At 40.9% G+C, this 22,661-nt stretch overlaps 1 protein-coding gene across 3 annotated transcripts in view; it reads right to left on the reverse strand.

Annotated features, from left to right (window-relative positions):
* The window catches only part of SPATS2L (spermatogenesis associated serine rich 2 like), a 149,844-nt gene extending 128,004 nt beyond the window's left edge, over positions 1-21,840 (reverse strand). The window contains exons 1-2 of one of the 3 annotated variants that reach the window (XM_011369207.2): positions 21,761-21,840; positions 528-577 (exon numbers count right to left, since the gene is read on the reverse strand). The gene's annotated coding sequence lies outside the window, so the exon portion shown is untranslated. Of the gene's footprint in view, positions 1-527; positions 578-21,452; positions 21,707-21,760 lie in introns of those variants that run through there. The other 2 variants (XM_011369206.2, XM_011369208.2) reach the window with 2 other exon arrangements.
* Between the last annotated feature and the right edge of the window lie 821 nt (positions 21,841-22,661).

Below are 22,661 nucleotides of genomic sequence, written 5' to 3' on the forward strand. Positions count from 1 at the left end.
GCAAAGCCAAGTTATCTTGCTCAAATGCCTGTGTCCTTGCACTTCCGCTCAATGCTGAGTGAGCACTGACGACTGTAAGTCAGACTTCTAGACTCGCTGGAGCAAGTTCTTCCACAATGGCAACAACAGCAAAAATGACAATCACTGAGAGGATGGAGAGCTCTCCACTCTTAACCATAACTCCTTTCTACAGCACAAGGATATCTGTAAAGTATATGTGCGTGTATATATATATTTGGTACTCTGAAGTATTTTACATGCATGAAACTACTCTAAAAAATCCATTAAAACACTGATGTAGGTGTGACATATGTGATGCAGATGTGCCTCACGCCCACTGCCCTGCCTTTATGCCCCACTACAAGTGACTTGAGTCTACACACCTATAAACAAGAACTCTGGTGTTGAGGCCCTGAGAGGCTTTCAAAGGCTGTGACAGACCTTTAGGAGTCAGCTGCAGGTGCCAGGACATCTGGACAGGTGCACAGGAAGAGTGTATGGAGAAGGGAAGGACCATCTCTACTTACCTGGGGATCTACGAAGATATTCCTGAAAGCAGTCTGGGTCTTGGAGTGCTCTAGAAAAAATGAAATTTGAGAGGTCAGATCCTACATTTAGTAGCCACTCCATCCATTTCCATTACACTCACACCCAATCATAGGATCCAGAGTCAGATGGACAGGGAATTGGTCCTTACCCCTGACTGAATAGCTGTGTAGGTAGAGTAACCACTCTATACCTTATTTTACTCAACTATAAAATGGAAGATAATAGTACCTTCCTCACAGAATTGTTGAGAGGACTGGATAACATATAATTCGTGCTATGAATTTATCACACAGTAATGATATTTTAATAACAGCAATAGCTAACATTTGTTGCTTGCTTAGAAAGTGCTTAGCATTATTCTATGGCTTCAAGTAGGCTAATTCTTCAATATTCCAAGGTAGACACTATTAGCATTGTCATTTGCAGATGTAGGAAATGAGGCACCAAAGTCCAAACTGCCTGTCTCCTAAAAGTATATGGGGCAAGTGGTGGAGCAGAGATTCTACCTGTGACCATCTAGCCCCAGAGCCTGGTCTCTAGATCACAGTGATATCCTGCATAATTTATTACAAATAAGTGCAGCTATTGTTATTATTGTTGTTATAATAGTCCCTTCTCGAAGAGATAGCCTGTAACGTAATCACACAATCCTAGGGAACTCGCCACTTAGCTAGTAACCACTTAGGCATAGGGACAGGTACCAGGGTCATAAGTAAACCAACCAACTACTAAGTCAGCCATGGTTTCAAGTGTTCTCTGGGAATCCCTGCATATTCGATGCTCTGTTAAGCACTGTATGGGGCTTCAAATGCTCTGGTCACTGATTCTGCAATGTCAGATCAACCTCTATGATACAACTGTCGAAAACAACGAGGGAGCACTGGCAAGGATGGGACAGGACCTCAGGACACTGGATGCTGTGCCCAGCTGGCTCTGGCACCAGCTCTCTGGGTGACCTTCTCCCAGTCAGCTGACCTCTCTGGGTTTCATCATTAAATGAGAGGGCTGACCTAGAGGCTCTTAAGATCTGAGATTCTAATCTACAATTCTATTCTGACACTCTTTCCATCAGACTTACTTTTCTTCCCAACAGTCCATTCTTGAGAGAATATATTATAACTCTTCATTTATCTGACCAACATTGAACATGATGCCAGGCACTGTGAACAGTGCCCAGGATATCAAAAGAAGACTCGGTCTTCACTTTGTAATTAGCTCTGTGAGCAAAATGAAGTCTTATCATAGAAATCTTGGCAACCGGAAGACCGGGCAAGACTGCAGCCCTGAGGACAATTGTGCATGCCCAGTCTGTCCAGTCTGAACCATGGGAGCGGCTTCAAGAATTCTGCATCAATTCAAAAGCCAGGGTTCTGGCGTCCCAGGTACCCAGCAGTCTTGGGGAGAGGGTGTCATGTTAAGATGATAGTATAGATAAGAATGTGAAAAATAAGGCAGAAACCAGACGATCAGTGAGATGCCTAGGTTGAGGGTCAAGTTTGTTTACTAAAAGTAAGTGTTGTATGCCAATAATCCAGAGATGAGAACTCAACTGGCACATAACTAGTTGACTTTCTTGACTTTCATAAATTATACTATTGGCCATTTTGATAGCAATCTTTTCTTGTATGTATATGTGTGTGAGTGCACACATGCCTGCATCTTTGAGAAACATTTACTTCAACACAAGATGCTACTAACTTTATTTAAAGATCAGTTTATCACACTTAGATATATTTGCTTTCACAGAAACTCCTTGGAGGGGAATAATTCAGTAAGTATAATACTTCCATTGAAAAGAAATTGATTTTAAAATATGCTTTTCAAACTTTTGACAAAAACAATTTTATGATTTTCTTTAGAATAAGGCAAATATTGTTGACAATGTCATACATAACATGAGTTGTCAGATGAGATATTAAACACCTATAGATTTAATTTTTAATAAAGACTTTTAAACATATCCCCAAATGCCCATCAATCTTTGACATGGGAGAAAGTAGCATTTTGATAAATTCCATCTCCTACTGCAAGAGAAGTCGGCACAAAATGTTTATGGTTCTTTGAGAAGGCAATGATGGTATTCGTTACAGGATGGTTAAATATTTGCAGCATATAATTTTAGGAAGCAAGTCAAGAAATCGTAGAAGATATAAAAATGTATTCTTTTGATAGGTATTCAAGTAATGGAAATACTGTCTTTGCTATATCTCTATCGAAGTACCCTGTGTATGGGAGTCTATAGAGAATCTGGCTTCTAAACTAGCTCTGAAAAGGATTCCAAAATGTTTTATGCAATGGCAATGTTATTGGAGTACATACATAAAGTTCAAAGATGACAATTCTGAGGAGCAATACTCTCTTGGATATAAAAATTATAGCTTTCTTAAGCCTAGAAAGAAAAAAATTAAAATTTTAGTCGTGGTTATCTATGATGTGAAGAATTATAAGTGATCTTCTCATTTTTACAAATTTGAAAAATTGTTTTTCGATCTCATGATGTATTGTGGAAAACTGGTGATGAAAAAAGTGAAAAGGTTTTGGAATCAGACAAACTTGGGTTCAAATCCTAGTTTCTACCTTTTCTATCTTGGTGCTCTCATATAAGTAACTCAGCAGTGCAAGTTGTACATAAAATGGAAATAACAGATGCCTTTAAGCATCATTTTGCCTATTAAAGAGGTGAGATGTAAATGCTTAGCACAGATGTAATCATTCTTCTATTCACAGTACACAGGGAAGGGAAGTTAGGCTTTTCTGATAACAGTAAATTTGTTAATGTTTATAAATTGATGCTTCAGGCCATTTGTTTATAGAAACACTGAGTTTTTAACAGGTAACTTTCGGAAATCTTCTAGCTTAAAGTTCAGAAAAAGAGTAAGTAGGAATAGGCTCTCTACTCCACTCTCCTTTCCATCACAATTATTAGATACCTATAGTCTGAGAGGCTTGGGTTCACTTGTTCCTCCTACTATGCTGCTATGTTCAGACATCCTCTGGTTGAGACAGGAGTTGGGAGAAGGGTTAAAGCAGACCCGCTGGAGCACAGGTACCACAGTCAAGATCTTTTTTATATTGTCATTCCTTATGATTAAGGTGAGCAAAATAAATTATGGGATTGCTTAAATGAGGGATGAAGGACAAGACTATAGATTCTCTGGCTTTTCTTTTTATCATGGTAGCTATGTTGATATTTTCATCCTATTCATCCAAAGGTAGTTCGATCAGTAAGGTTTGTGATAAAATATATGTAATCAACAAAATATGGCTGTTGGGGACATCTTGCCCTTGGATATATGTTGCTGTAGCTGGCTACAGCAAGAAATATTGATTTAACTGGCTTTAATATCAAGTCAGGTATTTGTTGACATGTGGAAATGAAAAATATCAAAACCATGATATATAGGTCAAATCCCATTTTAGCTCACTCCTAGGGACTGTCCAAAGTCTTTTGTACTGGAATTGTGTTCTAATGATGCTTGCCCAAATCATAGAAAACAGGAATTTTCATTATGATGGGATCTGCTACATAAATGAATATAAATCTAATAGATTTTTATGTAGTACAATTTATTGTAAAAAGTACAGCAAAAAAAAAAAAAAATCATTACATACTCCCTTCTCCCAAATCTGGAGGCATATCTTGCTTTCTATCAAAGGTATGTAATGTTCTCACCTTTTCAATGTCTGATTACTCTTCGTTCCTCTCTTAGTGCCTCATACAGAGTAGACCCTCAAGAAATAGCTGATGAAGAAAATTTTTGAATGAAATGTGGTACCAGAGTGGATGAGGGAAATTCAGAAGTTTCCAGTGTAGGAAAAATACAAGTTAGAAAATGATTCAAAATGAGTATAGCAAGAAGCTTTTGCCATTCCCAGCTAGCATACCCATGGAGTCTGGGGATCCATCGGCCTCCCATTAGCTCTCTACTGCTAAGTGGTCATGGAGACTTGTCTAAAATGTCTAACACCCAGCTCACATACTCCCATCGCTGGGGAATGCCACAGAGCCATTTCAATCGTTAATTGCCTGAAACACCTTCATAAGGATCCCACAGTATAGCACATGCTAAGGTGGTCAATGAACCACTTCTGCCCTTCTAAAAGATTGAGAGAAAGTAACTGCCTAGGATGCAGCAAAAGGCAGGGAGGTTAGCCCAAAGCCACCTAGGAAAAGGGGGTAAGTGCAGCCACAGGGTGGAAAGTTACTGTCTTGCAGCTAAGCTCAGAAGGAGTTTCTAAGGCCTTATCGACAGACCTAGGTCCTGGGAAAACACCAAGAGAGACTTCTGAAAAGCTTGCATGGACACTACCCAGTGTCAAAATGCCTAACTTCTTGTTGTCTTTCCTTCTCCCCTCCCGTAACATGATTATTTTAATAATCAAAGAGTTTCCTTTAATTTTTTATAATGCAATCTTGTTGGAATGTTTTCCTAACTGATAGTCTTTTTTATTGAAAGCTACAATAATGCACCAAATATATAAGTTTTGCTTTTGTCTTGGAACAATATAATGCACTTTTTAAATAAAGGTCTTGACTGTATTCAAAGGAACTACCTATTGACACCAAGAGCCTCCTTCCCTCATCGGAGGAATAGCCATGGGAGTGAGCTTTGAGAGACTTCAAGCTAGATACCAGGGTTTCCAGAGCAGAGAAAGGGTCTGTCCCATTATTACCAGATAAAGTATAAGCAAAGAGTTAGGAGGGTCTGGTGAGGTTAGCCCTTAGGAATGAGATATTTTTACAGATATTTTACAAATATTCCCATTATTCATTCGAAAATATTTTAAATGGTAATCAGCTTCTCCTTCAAAGGAATGACCTGTGGCCATTAATAACTGGGCAACCAATCATAAAAGTACTTTTGAGTTAATCAGTGGTTTGCTCAATACATTTAATCCTCCACATAACCTCTGACTATGCAGTAGTCATCATCTCCATGTGAGAGCTGAGGGAGCTGAGGCTGAGAGATAGCAAAGCACTTTACACAGCATTAGACTAAACGATGGAGCCACTTCCTAAGTCCAATCTGCAGGTTCATATCCAATTCTCCGTTCACAGTTCTAACTACTCACTAGTTGCACAGAGCCCCCAAATTTAACTTGGTGGGCCCTTCTCACCTGCACCACCACCATGGAGGACATACCCTAAACAGGCCACGCTGGTGGTCAGAATCTGCCAAGATCCAAAATCTTTTTTAGTTATTGGGCTATGAATGAATGACACTGCCTCTCCTTTGCAATAACTAAAATGACTGAAGAAAATTAGAACAATTCAAAGGCAAGGATATGTAAGCTCAAGGGCTATAAAAATTCAAGAACTCAAAAACCAAAGAGAGCTTTTTTTGACTAGACAATAGTTGGTTAGAAACTGTGCAACAGAGTACCTTTTGGATATGAAATATTACACACTAGGGTTTTTTTGCCTTTCTTTTTTGCTAAGAACTGAAATCTACAAAATGACAAACCAGGATAACCCTATTAAAAGACAACTTCAATTGTTCCTTTGTTCTCAGAAACTGTGTTAGGTAGTGACTGGCAATACTCATACCTTCATCTTCTTATTAATTATGCATTTTTCCTACAAAATCGACTGCCACGGTACATGCTGTAAGTCAGATTTGAGAGCTGCCAAGATAAATGTTCCGAATGGCTGATTTTTTAAAGACAACCTGTCAGTTCACCAAGCAATTCTTTAGGGGTTTCTCCCAGTACACTTTATGTCTCCCCTATACCTATACTTAGACCTATAGCAATTATTACAGCTCTTTCCTGATGTATCATCTTATAGCAATGGCTAAAGATTTTTCTTTTCGACCTCTAACATACAAGTGATGAAACTTAAAATTCCTTTTGACAGCATCAATTTACTTCAGTTGTTACTATTGTTTAATTCTTATACCGATTTATGTGAAATTCTGATTCCTAGGGAGCTAAGTAATTTTGGCCCAGTCCATACGTCTAAAACAAAGACAACTTTTGTATTATTGACCAAATAAATGTTTTCTTGCCTGAGGTTTGCTTTTACCATGTTTTATTTCCTTTGGTTTACATCTTATTTTAATGAGCTTGATTCCACAACATATAAGAACATATGTACGCTAGAGGTACTATACTGAGTAAGCCAAGAATTCCAGCCAAGTGTCCTATCTTTTATGTGGCACCAAGTGACATTTTGTAAAAAGCACAATGGTAACTATTCATTCTGCCAGCCTTAAAAAGATAGGCATGAACTGCATGCCAGAATGGAAAAGCTTAAGCTTTGAAATCAGACAGCTGGCTTCAAATATCTCTACCACCATAATCTCTGTGATCTTGGGCAAACTACTAATCTCTTCTCAGAGCTTTTTCATCTGAAAAATGGGGGTAACAAACTTACCTCAAAGGGGTTGTGGAGGAGAATTTTGCTGTAAAAAACCTAGCATATAACCTGGCACATTAGAAGACAGTTAAGAGTTGTTAGTTTTTTCCCATCTCTTTATAAAATGCTGTTAGTAATTCATTTTGAATCTGTTGTTCATGCACAAAAATAATATAAAGGACATTTACTGTGGTGCTTTTTATGATAGCAAAGAATTGGGAAAAGTCTAAGCATGGTGAAATGTTTACATTAAGGTATATTCATATATTGAAATTTATGCAGTCATTCCAAATATTTTTCAAATAATATTTTATGACAAGGGAAATTGCTACTCTAGAATTTAAGTAAGGGAAATAGACAAGAAAACCTATTTAATAATAATAGCTCACGTTTACTGAACATTTACTATGAGCCATGGACCATGCTCATACTTTGCATGCACTATCTTATTAATTCTTACAATAAACTTACTAGTTGCATACTATTATTATCTCCATTTTATAGAAGTAGAAACTGAAATTCTGATAATTTTAGTGATTTATAGTCATAAGTAGCATAGCCAGGACTGGAATCTCAAAATGTCTAATTACAAAGCACCTTTAACTATTATGTTACACCGGTTCTTTAGTACAGACTTCCTATGTCCACTGTGAGGCTAGTTTAAACATACACACACACACAGATGTATGCACTTACAATCACACATACATGCGTATCTGAAAGGAAAATACAACAGATGCTAACAATGACAATCTCTGGGTTGTAAAATTTTAGCTGAATTTTAATTATTTTTTATCCATTTCAGTATCTTTTCCAAATTCAATGAGTATGCATCATTTTTAAAATTTGAAAAAAAATTTTTCAAAAAAGAAAATGTATGTGAATACTTTGTAAAATATAATGTACTACACAAATACTAGTATTTTTATGAAATGATCGTTTATTCCTTGACTTATTATAGATTTGAGTTTTCAGTGCTACTATTCTTTTAAATTATTTTTTCTCATTGAGTCCAAGGTAAAAAAAAATGTAAAAAAACGATTTTGTATATTAATACAAAAAAATATAGTACAGAAAGCACCATATGTATATTTGACAGACATGTGATATTAATATAAAAAGTCAAAGAGTTTGTGTAAGGGGGTGGGAAAAGCTCTTTTCAAATGATACAGAATTTCCCACTTAGAGAAAACACATCTGTTCATGACATGATGCCATCAGTGCATTCTCTGTCATGGTCATGTTAGTGATACTGTCATGGAGCTATTTACATAGACGCCGGCACACTGTTTGGACATGCCTCAGCCTGATTACTGTCTACCCCAGGAGGTGTGAATATAATGATGTGTTGGAGTGACACCTAAGGAGTGATTTCCTGTCATACCACCAATTCATTTTCAGATTCCATAAAGAAAACTGAATGATGTGCAAAAAAAGCAATTCCTTTGAACCAAACAAGTTCATATGAATTGAAATTATAGGCTAGGTATAAATTTACTTTACAAAATTATTTTTAAAAATAAATTTAAAATAAGGTTATTTAGATATGCTTTTTAGTAAAATTTTCAATAGAAAAATTAATGCAATCTAAAAATTACTCCAGATTGATCTCGTTTCATTTCACAGTAGAGGTTCTATGATTGGCAATAAGTGGATCAATAATAATAGTGTTACTAAGATATTTCACTAAATCTTTCCAGAATGTATCCACTTTAGACAATCTGGGGGCAAGAGAGTAAACAGGTAAAAAATTACCGAACTAATTTAAAATTAAAAACTAACAAAATTCACATATCGATATCAAGAAGTCTCTTCTAGAAAGTCACAGGGCTCTATCTTTGACCTATCTTGATTGACATTTTATCAATGACAGAGAAAGTACCATTCTCAAATGTGTGACTGATAAATAAGTGAAAGAAGTACCACTAATAGATTGAATTTTTAAAAATTAGAATTCAAAAATGTCTTGATAGAGAGGAAAAATGATTTAACAAAAGGAGACAAAATGTAACAAGGATCAGTGTAAAGTCCTCCATACAGGTTCACACAATCAACCACACAAGGACAGAACAAAGGGAGACTTGGCTTTGTAGCAATTGTTAAGAAAAGACTTGGAAGTTTTATCTGACTTTGGATATAAACGAATGATGTGCTGCCTCTGATTTAAAATGGAGGCCAACACAATATTTGACTGGATTAAGAAAAGAAGGCCCAGAATAAGGGAGTTAACAGTGGCCCTGTGTTTTCTGCTGCTCAGAGAACTCAGGAGTAAGGGCATTGAGTTCAGATGCCCTACTTTTAAAATGGCATGGACAGAGTGGTGGGTGACCAGAGAAATGTTAACAGGCAGGGACATCTCAGCTGAAAGACTTGGGACCATCTAAGCCTGAAAAGGGAAGACTTTGAGTAGGAGATACCACAGCTATGGTCAAATATTTGAAGAGCCACCACACAGAAGGTACGTTTCTATTTTGTGGCACCCCAAAGGGCAATGGAAGATGAACGGAACTGCAGGGAGGCAGATTTCAGTATTTTTGTCTGCCTGTGCATGATAATGCGTATTGGTCCAACCACGAATGAGACAAGGGCCAAATCCAAAGGGTCTTCAGGTCAAGGAGCACTGCAGACTACTGCCAGTAGAATTCCTTAGCATCACAAAACTGTGAACTCTCCATTCCCAGCAGGATTCAAATGGCAGCTGGCTGACTGGGATACTGTGGAAGGAATTCCTGCATTTAGGGGAAATGTTGAACCACAGTACCCACTATCCCTTTCCAATGCTCACACTCTATGCTTTTAATTTCATGTCAGTAACTTTCATGGCGACATTCCTAATGCATTTATGTAAGCAATATCTAAATACATCTCGCTTTAATAAATGAGAAATAACTATAAATTTAAATGCAATCCAGGAGAGTCCAGAAGGTGAAATTCTACTAAAGTTTGGAAATTATAAATTAATGTTGTCATGGCAACTTTAGTTGATACCATCCATTACAGCTGAAACAGTTCTTGCTCTGGGACTACCAGAACAATAAATGAGTTTATATATTCAGTGCCACAAACCAGCACTAAATAATATTTTAATGCTTTTATTTTTAACTTCTGAAGCAATAGATTTACATTTTCTTCTTGCGTGTTCACAATTTTAATATGACACTATACTAAGGCTATGGAATTACAGTGGGGTGATCAATTGCATCAAAAGCGGAGGAAGTCACTGGCAGCCCAATGCACGTACTGAATCCAGTCCACCATTCAGACTTCACAGGGGAAATAAATGAGAAAGGACAAAGAACTTCTAGATGAGGACATCAGCAGTCACAGTAGCCAGGATAACATCTTCCACTTTCCCCTTTACAAGTTAGAGGACTGCCCACATTTATATCCTATGTCTATATCTATCTATATCTATATCTATATCTATATCTATATCTATATCTATATCTATCTATATCTAAATACACAAAGCCCTCGTCGATCAGAAGTGGCAGTATGTTCAATCAGACTATCTCACTGCTGTTTACGGCACTTCAATAAATGGTTTTCACGGTTATGTATTTGCAATCACTGTAATATATAAAAGTCAGCCCACACTGAGAACAATATTGCCTCCAATCAAATCCATTCTGCCTGAGTATACTAAAGCTTTTTCCCCCTTCTTGTAAGCAACAAAAGCTACAACAAAAGAACTTCCCAAACACCCACAGCTAAGGAAAGAATGGCGCCAACAAAATAAGTGTGAAAGCTGTTCCTGGTGTCTAATTTGTATATGAATCTTCCTTCTCAGGTTATTTCAGTGGCTTCCTTTATTTGTAATTTATCAACAAAGAATAGAAATAAAAGTTTATTTTGATGGCAGTGCACCTGACTATTACAGAGATTCAAAAACTTGCTTTGTTTATTCTTACATTATCCTGGCAGAAGATGTAAACATGCTTTTTTTCCCACGGCTTCATGCTGTATTCATAATCCCAGATGAATATTTTCACAAATGTAAACCATTAGGCAAGACTGGCCTTAAGCAAAATGTGAAAGCATCTTTTTTCTAGTCCTTTTCACCCTAAATGGGTGAAATCTGGGTGCTCTGACCCAGATTCCTTATCAGTCTCAGGGACGGGTCCATAAAATTATTCATCCTAAGGAGCACAAGTCTGAATTACCACTTGCTTTGCATTTGCATATTAGGCCCTACTTTTGGGCACTATCTATCTTGTTTTATTTAGTCATAACAAAATCACAACAAAACAAGTAGGTATTAATTTCACTTCATACATGAAAATACTGAGGTTCAGGAAGATTAAATAATTTGCTCAAGTTCATATAGCCAGCCAATTACATGAGTCAAAACCAGGCCATTCAAGTGCCAAATTTGTCCTCTTTTTTTTCTAAACTGTGCTGAGAACAGAGTTTTTACAACACAGGCTTTCGCATATTAGAGAGCAGGAAAGAGAAACTGTTGATATTTGAAGTGCCCTTTTGAGTAGGATAGATTCTGAAATCACACCATAAAGGTAGCCACCTTTTTCATCTACACATAAGACTCACCTTCCCACAGTAGACAAAGAGGTGGATATACCACAATTTATAAAAATCAACCCTATACTCGCTTTCCTCTTCTATTCCCCAGTTGCACATATGGTACAACTGGCACCTAGAGACCAGTGGGACAGATAATTAGCAAGCAATGTTTGGCGTCAGGGATCTGGAACCAGGGAACAGCCAGTATCCAGGCAAGCTATTCAATTCCACAAATATCTATCAAACTAACTGAATTTCCTGCCCATTGCTGGTAGGTGTCAGTATTGAAGAAGCCCAGAAGTGGGTAGCGCTTGTAGATCTATGATGGGACTCTTACCCAAAGCAACTGGGATTCTTACACAAGAACTCAAGCAGGAACCCGGGAGTGTGGGAGACAAAGTGGAACCCGGAGAACAAAGTGAAAATTTAGTTACCGAAGAATGAGGCTGAGCTGTGTGTGGTTTCTTAGTAAATTACCTCGGCCAGGCTAACTGCACAGTCAACACGATGGAGGGTCGCTAAACTACTGATGCAAGGGAGCTGTGATCCTCCTGCAAATGGTGGGGGGTGGGGGGTGGGTGGTCACCACTTTCTTAGGCCATCTTCTATAGATGTATGACTTTCGAACATTTTTTTTTAGCACAAGAATCTTTCTCCTTCACAGAATCTTATACTAATGTCTAACATGTAAAAGCAAAGAAAAACTGCTCAGGGGGTTTCTTCTGAGAAATGAAAGGCTCAAAAGAACACAGCAGCAAACTACCAGGAGAGAACACGCTGAGTCACGCTGCCTATCAGGCTTCACTGGCATCTGATCCTGCTGAACCTTTCTCTTCATAGTCATGGTTTCTTCCCCTCACCTCCACGTTTCTCCCGCCTGCTCCAAACCGATAAGCTCTGGTTTCCTCTCACTGGTTGGCTTTTCCACTGTGAAAACATAAAGCTCTGCCTATCTCTTAGGATACAACATATTATCTCTTGCGTCTTTCTGACAGCCCATATATCCATCTGCAAAGCCTTTGGAGCCAACTGATCCACAGATTGCCGCCCTTGGTATCTTAAGGCATAACTAACTTCTGTAGAGCACTTATGAGTTGTTTGGCATATCGTTTTGTTTGAAGCACAATAACTGTAGGATGTACATATTATTGAGGCTCAAGATTCATTGATTCATTAACTTGCTCAAGATCCTAGAGCTAGACAGTGGGGGAGCCGGCTTTAGCCCACTGCAAAGGATCAATAGCAGATGGAGAGCTCAGAGGGCTAGATGTGGCTCTTTTGGCATTGTGCCTGGCGCCTCGCAAGTGGGAGGCTTCCCGGGAATGGGACTCCATTTGCCCTTCCTTGCTCCTCCTGTCTATCTCAGATCTTCCCTCTAGCACACAAGTAACCCTGACGGTTACTGGAGAGACAGATGTGCTTTAATCACGACTTCAGCACTGTGAGCATAGTATGTATGACTCCTGGCTGTCGCTTTCACAATCTGTCTCTCTGATTCTGAATCTTATCTAAAGCACTTATGTCTCTGTATTTAAGAAACTGAGCAGTTGCTGCTTCTCTGTACCTGTAAGGCTGACTTAATCATTCAAAAAGCTCTTGGGCTTGGCTCATGTAGGATGCATCTCCTGGGAATGAGGAAATGTTTTATAACAATGCTATCCAACAGAATTATAATGCAAACCACACAGGTAATTTAAAATGTTCTAGTAGCCATGTTAAATAAAAAAGAAACATGTAAAATTAATTTTAATAATATATTTTACTTAACCCACTATATCCAAAATATTACTGTTTCAACATGTAATCGATATTAAAATTTGTTAATGAAATATTTTACATTCTTTTTTTCACATAAAGTCTTTCACCCATGGTGTATTTTACATTTACAGCACATTCGAATTTGGACTAGCCTATTTCAAGATCTCAATAGCCACACGCAGCTAGTGGCTATGGTACTGGTCGGCACAGTTCTATAATCTCTTCTCTGTTCCCATCCCTCCTCTCATTTCTTTCCTGTAACAACTCGTTTCCTTTAGTAGGGATGCTGTGGGCAAGAGAAGACAGTGGGGACCAAGATCATTAGAGAAGACTTTGATACACACCCTAAGAGAGAGCCCAGATCACAAAGGAGCTTTTGTACCATGCTAGGAAGCTTAGGTTTTATCCTGGAGAAGCAGTGACTCTGCTGAAGGATTTTAAGCAGCAGACGGTCGTGACCAAATTTGCCTTTTAGAAAGGCAGCAGCATGGGGAGTAGGTTGGAGGCAGGCTAGGCAGAAGGCAGAGAGACCAGTTACAAGGCTACTGCAGTAATCCTCATGAGAAGTGATGAAGGCCTACACCACGGCAGTGATGGTGGTAGTGGTCTAGAGAGGTGAGGGCAGACTCAAGACAGTTTGAGAAGATAGTTTCCACACGGCTTGGTGATCAGTGAAATGTAGGGGTTGAGGAAGAGCAAGGAATCGAGAACAACTCCCAAATTTAAACTTGTGAAGTGGGTTTCAGTAATTGAGATAGAGAACACAGAAGGAATACGCTGGTTATGGAAGTGGAGTTTTGAACTTGCTGAGTTTAATTTATCTGGAGCAGAGGTCAGAAGAGTTCAAGGTTGAAGGTGCAGATTAAGGAATCAATTGCACACAAGTGATAGAGAAGAAAAGAGTAGGTGAGTCGCCCAAGGGTAAATGATGTGAGGAGTGAGAGCAGGGTTGAAAAGTGAACTTAGAGGACGCCAAGGTTTGGTAGAAGGAGAGGAACCTATGAAGAAGTCTAATACAGAGCAGTTGGGCATGAGAGAGAATGAGTCAGAAAAACAGATAAGTGAAATTTCAAGGGGCAAAGAGAGATCAATAACACTAAATGCCACACACAGGGCAAGAATTAGAAGAGAATCCTGGACAACGGGTCTGGTGGTTTGAAGGACAGAGGTGGCTATTATGAGAAGAAGGTGGAAGACTGGAGAGAAAAAGTAGATGGGAGAAGAGCAGGTATTACATGAGGACCTGTCCTTCAAGGAGCTGCCTTCTAAGACCGGGAAAGAGATGGAACATAACCAGACCGAGAGGGAAGGAGCCAAGGGGATTTTGTCTTGTGTTCTGTTTTTATGAAGGATGAAAAAGACCTACACATGCTCATGTGCTGAGAGAAAATGTTGGTCAAGACTCTGAAGAAAAGAAAGATAATGGAACAAAGTCCCTGAGGAAACAAGAGGGAATGGCACCCAGAGAGATTAGCCTCAGACTGGAAGAGGGTAAAGGGAAGAAAAGGAGTAGGGAAGAAGATCCCGCCATTTCTAAGGAAATCATAACGATACCACTGCAAAACTATATTTTCTTATCTAGAAATATAAATGAAACATAATTTTACATGGTCTTCTTTTTCTTTAATAGTAAAACATATGATGTATAATATCAGATAAATGCTGAACATAGAAGTCACTAGTTTTCCAGAGCTCCAGACATGCAATCTTAGAATATTACCAAGCCTTTCACACACCTTTGGACTTCGCCTGAACATCACCTCAGGTGACAGTCACCCACCTGAGAGAGTCACAGTGGTTGTTTATAGCTGGTGGCCTCTCTGACTGGTCAGTGTCCGTGCTGAACTGATAGGTAAATTTTCTCACTGTCACCATGCATTACCATCGCAGGGTAGGGTCAGAAAAAAGCCGGGCATGGGGGTCAGACACCAAACAGATTCATCTACCACTTATTAACCCTGCAGATTCAATCAAGTTAAGTAACTTCCCTGAGCTTCAGTGTCCCATTCTTATAAGGGTACATAATCCCTACCTTGCAATTCGCTGTGAGGTTTAAATGAGATAATCAATAACTGTTAACTATCATGATGATGATGATAATTGCATTCACTTTCTTCTGAATTTCTAGGAATCAGGTGTGCTGATAATGAATTAGAGCTTTTGCAACAATTAGCATCTTGATCCCTAAGGAGAATTAAAGGATCAATCCTAGCGTTAGGAAGGGCCCTTAAAAATCCTAATGGTCATCCAATATTTGCATTCTTTTTTTACCCAGTACATATTCAGTCTCTGCCCCGAAACTGCATGGGGCTTGACACCTGCTCTACAGCTTATCCGCAAACTCAACCTCCTAGGCTTCAGTACTGCTCTTCAGTAAAACACGGGTAATCAGTATACACTTCAGAGGACCGCTTTGAGGAAGTAGAAGACAATGCATGTATTTAAATGAGACACCAATTGGTATAGGGTATGCTTGAATACATTTATTCATGGGGGGGTTTACCACCTCATGAAATAGCACAACCTGTAACAGGACTACCTTCCTTACTCTGACCATAAATCTGTCTCCCATCTTACATCCATTGGTCCCAGTTTTACAGTCTATGGGGGTAGTTCTACAGAATCAGAATTAGAGTTCTATATAACACTACATTTACCCATTTATTGAGTTCTGTTAGGTGTACTGGGCAGTGTACCATAGACAGCTGGCTACTTGGGACCACAATGGGGCAGACATTTCCCTATTTACATTACCATGAAAGTTTCAACCTTCAGTGGTGTTTCCATAATGCAGGAGGCCTTCTTGAGCATTCTAAGCAAGTTGGATGCTACTCCAGGAATGCACTGGTTTCACTGCTTACAAGATTTATTTTGCACTTTATGTCATGGTCAGTTCAGCACTTGGCACCGAAAGTAATTATTGCAGGTATCTGTATATCCTTAAAGTTTCATTATTAAACACTGCAGACAATCAATGCCCTGGAGAGCCCTAGCGTATTACTGATGTTAGAGTCAAAAAAAATCCTGGAATGCCTGCCACGTACTGCCCTCGACCGCCACCCTTCCCCAACCCCTTATATTTCCACTAATAACTATTGAAGTCTTTTCAATAATCAGCTCAAACGACCGTCACTTTAGGCAGGTCCCCACCAGCCCCCAGCAGAAGGAAATTTTCCCTTCTGATCTCTCTTAGACCTTTGTTTCTGGGATACATGTTATTTCTCCTGCTAGACTATAAACTCCTTCCTGGCAGAAACAGTGCCTTGTATAAAATGAGTCTTATAAAAAGGAAAGAACTGAATTTTGTCCTGAATACAATAGGATGGGTGTGGCAACTCTTCCCTACCTCACTTTTCATCCCCAGATGGATCTCCAGATAATTTTTTTTTTTTTTAACTTTATAAGGAAGCTTTCAAATGCAAAGGTTGGGTAGCCATGCAATACGGTCTGGAATTTTATATAACTGGGCTAAAACTTTTATATAACTGATAACTCCAGACTAATTGTTTTATGTATAGAATACTGGCATAAGGCCTGCATGTTTTTATTTTTGCTCACTAATGGAACTCATCACTCCACCTTAAAATAACGACAACTTCCTTAATCCTAACTCACAACTGCCAGCCTCCATCATTATCTCAACTCTGGAAAATGCCAGGCCTCAGAATCCTCAAGGTGATGAATGGAGAGGCTGATTAGAGCCACTAAAGAAAAACAAGGAAAACTCCTTGACAAATGCCCCCTTCAAATGCCTGTCTATCCCTTTTATCCAATGTCAACATTAGCTTCTATATTAACGAATATTTATCGAGGTCATGACCAGGTGTCAAGCCACGAGCTAGGCTCTGGGGACACAACCGTGAACAGTACACAGGCAATGTGAAAGCCTGTTATTTAAAAAAAAAAAAAATTTGCCCTTCTAGCTTATTGTATACCTCTATTGTATAGCTCTAGTATGCCTACTTGTATACAGGTATACTTATCAAGTGTTTGCTATGCCCAAGGGCCTGTAAATGGTTCAAAGACAGCATACACTGTATATCAGTGCCCTGAAGGAACTTGCAATCTACGTGGGAAAGCAAGAATTAAGAACACGATAGTACAGAGAACATCTGTCAGTCTAGTGATGCCGACAAAAGGGCAGAAGAGGAAGAAACCAATGACAGTAACAAGAATAGGGCAGGCAGACTAGAACTTAAAGGTTGTGATTAGGTCAGAGAAAAAAGGAAAGTACTTCTAAAAAGTAGATCATGAACAAAAGGGTACAAAGTCATCTCTGAAGGGCAGTGAGATTGAAGTGGAAATAAAGGTTCATGTTGGAAAGAGGTATAAAATAAAGTTGGTAAGTTAAATTTGGGCAAGACTGTGAGGTACATTAACAACAGATTGAGATGTTAGACTTTGTGCCAAAGGCAATAGTGGGGTGGGGGGTGAGGGGGCATGGAAAGTATTTTAACTAGTGGAAAGAGCACTGGCTTTAGAATCAGATAAACCTGATTTCAACACTGCCTTCTGGTGAGACCATCCTTGGAGAAGAGTGTCGAGAAGAACAGTTTTAGAAAGGCTGATGTGGTGGAAGTACACAAAATGGAGCAAGCTCAAGTACAGAGAGACCAAGATATAGACAACTCTGATCATCCTAGAACTTAGTGATGGCTGAGGGCCTGGAATATGAGGGGGAGAGTGAGGACTACAAAGGAAATGTGGGGGCTGGCTCAGAGAAACTGTTACCAAGAAAGAGTTAACGAGACTCCATGCACAGTTTTACTTTAGGAACAAAAGAAAAAGAAGTCGGGAATGGTTTCTAGGTCTCAAGTCTGGGTGACGAAGAGAATGCTAAGAGTATGCAGAAAAAGAAAGTCTTTTTGTTGTGAAAGGAAAAGGTTTAGCAGAGAATGTGATAAGTTTGTTACCAGGCAGGTAGCCTTCAGTATGACAGCAGGACATTCACTATCAGTCTGTTCAACAGGTGCATAAATGAATACGGAGTTTGTGTTAGCACTAAAGGTTTGTATGATGGAAGGCCAGATGACACCATCACATTTAAGAATTTTTTTATTAAAAAATAAAAACACTAGCTATTAAATAAAAATAATGGAACCAATTTAAATAGTTGAGAGAAATACATCTTCATAGGCTATTTTTCTTAGCTGTGGTACTTAGGGGATCTTATCCATTACCATATCATTGAACGAATAAACTCCTGTAGAAATTCAACATATGGCCTATTTACATAACAAGCATCACAACTCCAAATTAGCCATTTTGATGTGTCAAGGATATAACACCTTCATAGCAGACTACTTCAAAAAAGGGAAAAAAAGAGAAAAGTTTGTTCTTCTTCTATAATTATGTGTACTGGTTTCAACAGTTGGATCATGAAAATCATATTTTAATTGTGTGATTACACGGTAAGACAGAACAGTGATGGAATGAATTGATTAGTTGAATTATGCACAATCATTCAGAGATCAATAAACAGACTGCATCATTCTGTCCATATTATATATCTGCCCTCATACCCGTGTCATGCCTATAAAAGCTACTGTTCTGAGTACAAAAATTATAGCAACCATATGATTCAATTATCATAGTCAAAGCACAGTAAAGGGTCTACAGAAGATGACTAGGAAAGAAGTACTATGGTGCAGTAAGTAAGCAGTGGCTGTTTAATGCATACAAAATCCACCCTACTCTTGTCATATTGCAAGAAAGGCGGTAGTAGCTTAGCTATTACCATGAGCAACCTCTACTTCTTCCATTTTATCAAACATAACCAAAAGTCCCTGTCCTGGCTCACGTCATAAGGTGCTGATTTAAAAGTGTGTAAAGGGAGTAGAATGAAGACCACCTAGGCTTCTTCCACACAAAAGCCATAAATGAATATTTGTTGTTAATGACAGCACAATTCTATGATCAGAGACTGAGGAACTAATAAAACTTAGAACCCCAAATTAGACATTTCTAAAGATTAACTTCTGATGTAAAGTATTTCCATTTGCACAGCATCTATGAGATGCTTTTGGTTGGCAGCACGTCAAAGACTGCAATAGTGTGTGTAGCCTAAGCATTTTCTTTCCCTGATCATTACAGAGGTGGCAAAGCAGCTTCACGAGCCCATAGATACCTATCCCCACAATGGCCACTTGAAACAGATCATGAAGACTTTAATTAGAGACCTCCCTAAAACAAAATGAATACAAAAGGAGTCTTCATCATTTTGCCTGTCTAAATAGGCACATTAAACTAAGTTGATTCCTAGGGAATAATTTAATATTTTCAGAGGCAAGGATTAAAGAAAGAAAGAAAATTGTCAATTAATACTCCTTTCCCAGATGTTGAGTTTTTACTATCCTCTTAAATATTCTCTGCACTCAAGTGATTGTATTTTTATGCAAATTATCTTTGAGGCTAGTCTAGTTTGTGTGTGTGTGTGTGTGTTTAAAGACACACAGATGCAGAATTTTACTTGCTTTTTGTTCTGCTGCTCCCTCCATAAAATAGGTTTTAACAAAGCTTGAGTTTAATCCAAAACTCTAATTAGAGACTGCAGCAGTAAATGCCTTGTCCAAATAGAAAATCATTCCCAAAGTTGATTTTTTCCACTAGTTAAAGATTCAACAAACAGACACAGATATTTTTAAACACTACAGATACCTGATAAAACTACCCTCATCTAAGTGACACAATTTTATAAGGCTATCAAGAAGGCAACTTTAGTCTTTATTTTCAGAATATCTTTCAAAATTACTGGATTTGTTACTTGAATAATCTTTTTATTTCCCAGAATGAAGCAATTTCTGACTTCCTGTCCCTTCTTTTCCCTTCCATATTGCACATATTCTTTATCTCTAGAAAAAACATAACCAAAGTGGCAATGAATCATTCCTTTAAGACAAACTAAAACGATGTCATAAAGGTAACACGAACTTACTCTTTCAAATACTGGAATAAAGCCTCTTCCTTTGCATAGGTTCTAAAATCTCAGAGTTGGTGTTTTGTTTTTGTTTTTGTTTTTTATTCCTGTGAGGGGACTGGTAGAAGTTTCTAATATAACATTTCTTGAAATTTTAAACACGAAAGTGAAAATACTACACATAACATTTTACGTAAAGAAAGAAGCTGTGTTTGAAGTTGAAGGATTTTCACGAGCTACAGATTCCGTAAGACACTCAAAAGAAAATGCTGTACAGAAAGAATCTTTACAGTGTCAGATCTCCAAAACCTTGGCATCCACTAAAAATGAGGACTGCTGGGAGCTGAAGCTTACGAAGTTCACAAACAGAAACCAAGACCCAAGAACTGGTAACACCTCCACTTGCGAAGATGGATGGCTTCGGTCGCATCCCTGTCCAGGTCAAGTCTCAGCCCTTCTCTGCCTACATGTGCAGTTAAGTATTAACTACTGAACAGAGTGCGAGCGAGCAGGAGTGAGAGCGAGCGGGGCCGATCTTTCGAGCCTCGGGAAAGTGCAGAGTGAAGAGAGAGCAGGAGAACCCTCTCCGCACCTCGGAGACCACCAATGTCTTGGGCTTCGGTCCGTGGCCGCGTCCCCAGCCCCGCCGCCGCCTGCGGACTGCGGGTCCACTCTCCCAGCAGCGGCGCGACCGCTTCTCCCGCGGCTGCATCGCTCCGCGTTGACTCCCACTCCCCCCCACCCCCCGCCTGCATTCGCGACGAGTTCACGGGCCCTGGGGGCCGCTGCATCCCGCTCCCGCGGGCGCCCAGGGGCGCGGGGCGGCGATCGAGGGCGGGATGGTCCCGCCGAGGCGAGTAGCTCCACGGCTCGCACCGAGGGCGGCGGGCGGCGGGAGGGGGCTGCGTCGCACTCCATTCCGTGAGGGAAAGGGGGCGCTCGCGCGGGGGAGGGCAGTCGAGGGGCCGCGGCCGACTCAGATCGGGGGCGGGCGGGTCCACGTCGGTGCGTGGCGGCCACACGCTCGCCCGGGGCGCGCAAATGTGCGCTGGACTCGGCGCCTCTTCCCGCCCGCCGGCCGGCTCGCTCGCGCCGGCGACAAAAAGGAAGGACGGCGACCTCCGCGTCCGGTCCGCGCCGCCAGCCCGCGTCGGCGCCGAGCGGGGGCCACACCCAGCGCCCACGGAGGCGGCGGGGGCTGGGCGGCCGGGGCTGCGGAACCTGCGGCCCGGACCCAGCACCGTCCCGGCAGCGCAGCCCCGCCGCGTCCGTCAGAGTCCCGCGTCTCGGCCGGGCCCGGCGGGCGGGGAGGGGACCCGGGGCAGCGGGGATCGGGGGTCCCGGGCTTACCTCTGTGCCGATCGCAGGGCGCTCTGTCCCGGGCCGAGGGACGGCGATCGGCGGCGCAGCGGCGGTGGCGGCCCCTGCGGCGCGGAGGGCGGGCGGAGCGGGAGCCGCTGCCTGGGCCGCGCGCCGTCCGGAGCTCGCTCCGCGCTGCCGGCGCTCGCGGCGGAGGGCGCAGCCAGCTCGGCCCCCGACTGGATTCCTTCACTGACACAACTCCGGGTCGGCCCGCTCCACGCAGGGACACTCCCGCCCCTCGCAGGCTGCCCCCGCCCGCTGGCCCGCGGGCCAGCCCGCCCCTCGGTGTCACTCACCCTGGCGCACACACCCCGAGCCGGCGCCCCTCGCTCCCGCTCGCACACACAGCGCTGCTCACGCCTCTCTCGGGTTTTGTATCCGCTCACACGCACGTTCTGACACGGATCCCTTCCCTCCACACGCCCTCCCTAGCTCCTTTCCCACCCCACTTTCTAGAAGAATCCCCGTACAGCTTCCGCTCTTTGCTTGCTTGCCCCACACCAACCTTCTCGCCTTTCCTCAAACCTCCACCTCTCTTAAAATGTTCCTGTTATTGAAAGATTTTCTCACAGCCCACACGTGTCACAGGCAAGTCGTCCTCCCTTACCCAAGAGAATGAACTCTGCTCCCCCCCGGCACTGTCTAGAGATGCAAGATGCTTCTCCTTTTAGGAGGTAGTAATGCTTTCTGGTGCTGAGCCAAGCTCAAAATGTAAACAAAGGTAGCCGATTCCAAAATGATATGAAGAACTAGGCGCAGAAAAAGTACCCGGGTTCGGGTGTGACCTTAGAAACCCCGTTAACCCGGAGTGTTTCAGCTCCTCCCTTTCGCTGCCCGTTCACACTGGGCTTCTAGAAGATGGGTTCTTCTGAACTTGTGGGATAACCAACTTCTAGATAGACTCATGGGCATTAGCCCATGGATTTCTGCCTGGGAATACAGTAGTGAGGAGAGGAAAGGCAGTTTCTCAATCATTATTTGTGATAGAAGCACTTTAGATAACACACCTTTCCAGAGGCAGTAGAGTGAAATGCAGGCAGCTCTCCAATTCAGTTTTTTTTTTTTTTTTTTTTTTTTTTAAAGGATGACTTCTTAGCTTCCCTTTTTCTGAATACCAATAACTATTTCACAGCGGCTCCTCGGATGTCAAAGCCCCTTACAAATATCAGACCGGAGCTGGTTATGCTTCTCACGCTC

This window comes from Pteropus vampyrus, unplaced genomic scaffold, assembly GCF_000151845.1.
Source record: "Pteropus vampyrus isolate Shadow unplaced genomic scaffold, Pvam_2.0 Scaffold146, whole genome shotgun sequence".
Taxonomy (NCBI): Eukaryota; Metazoa; Chordata; class Mammalia; order Chiroptera; family Pteropodidae; genus Pteropus; species Pteropus vampyrus.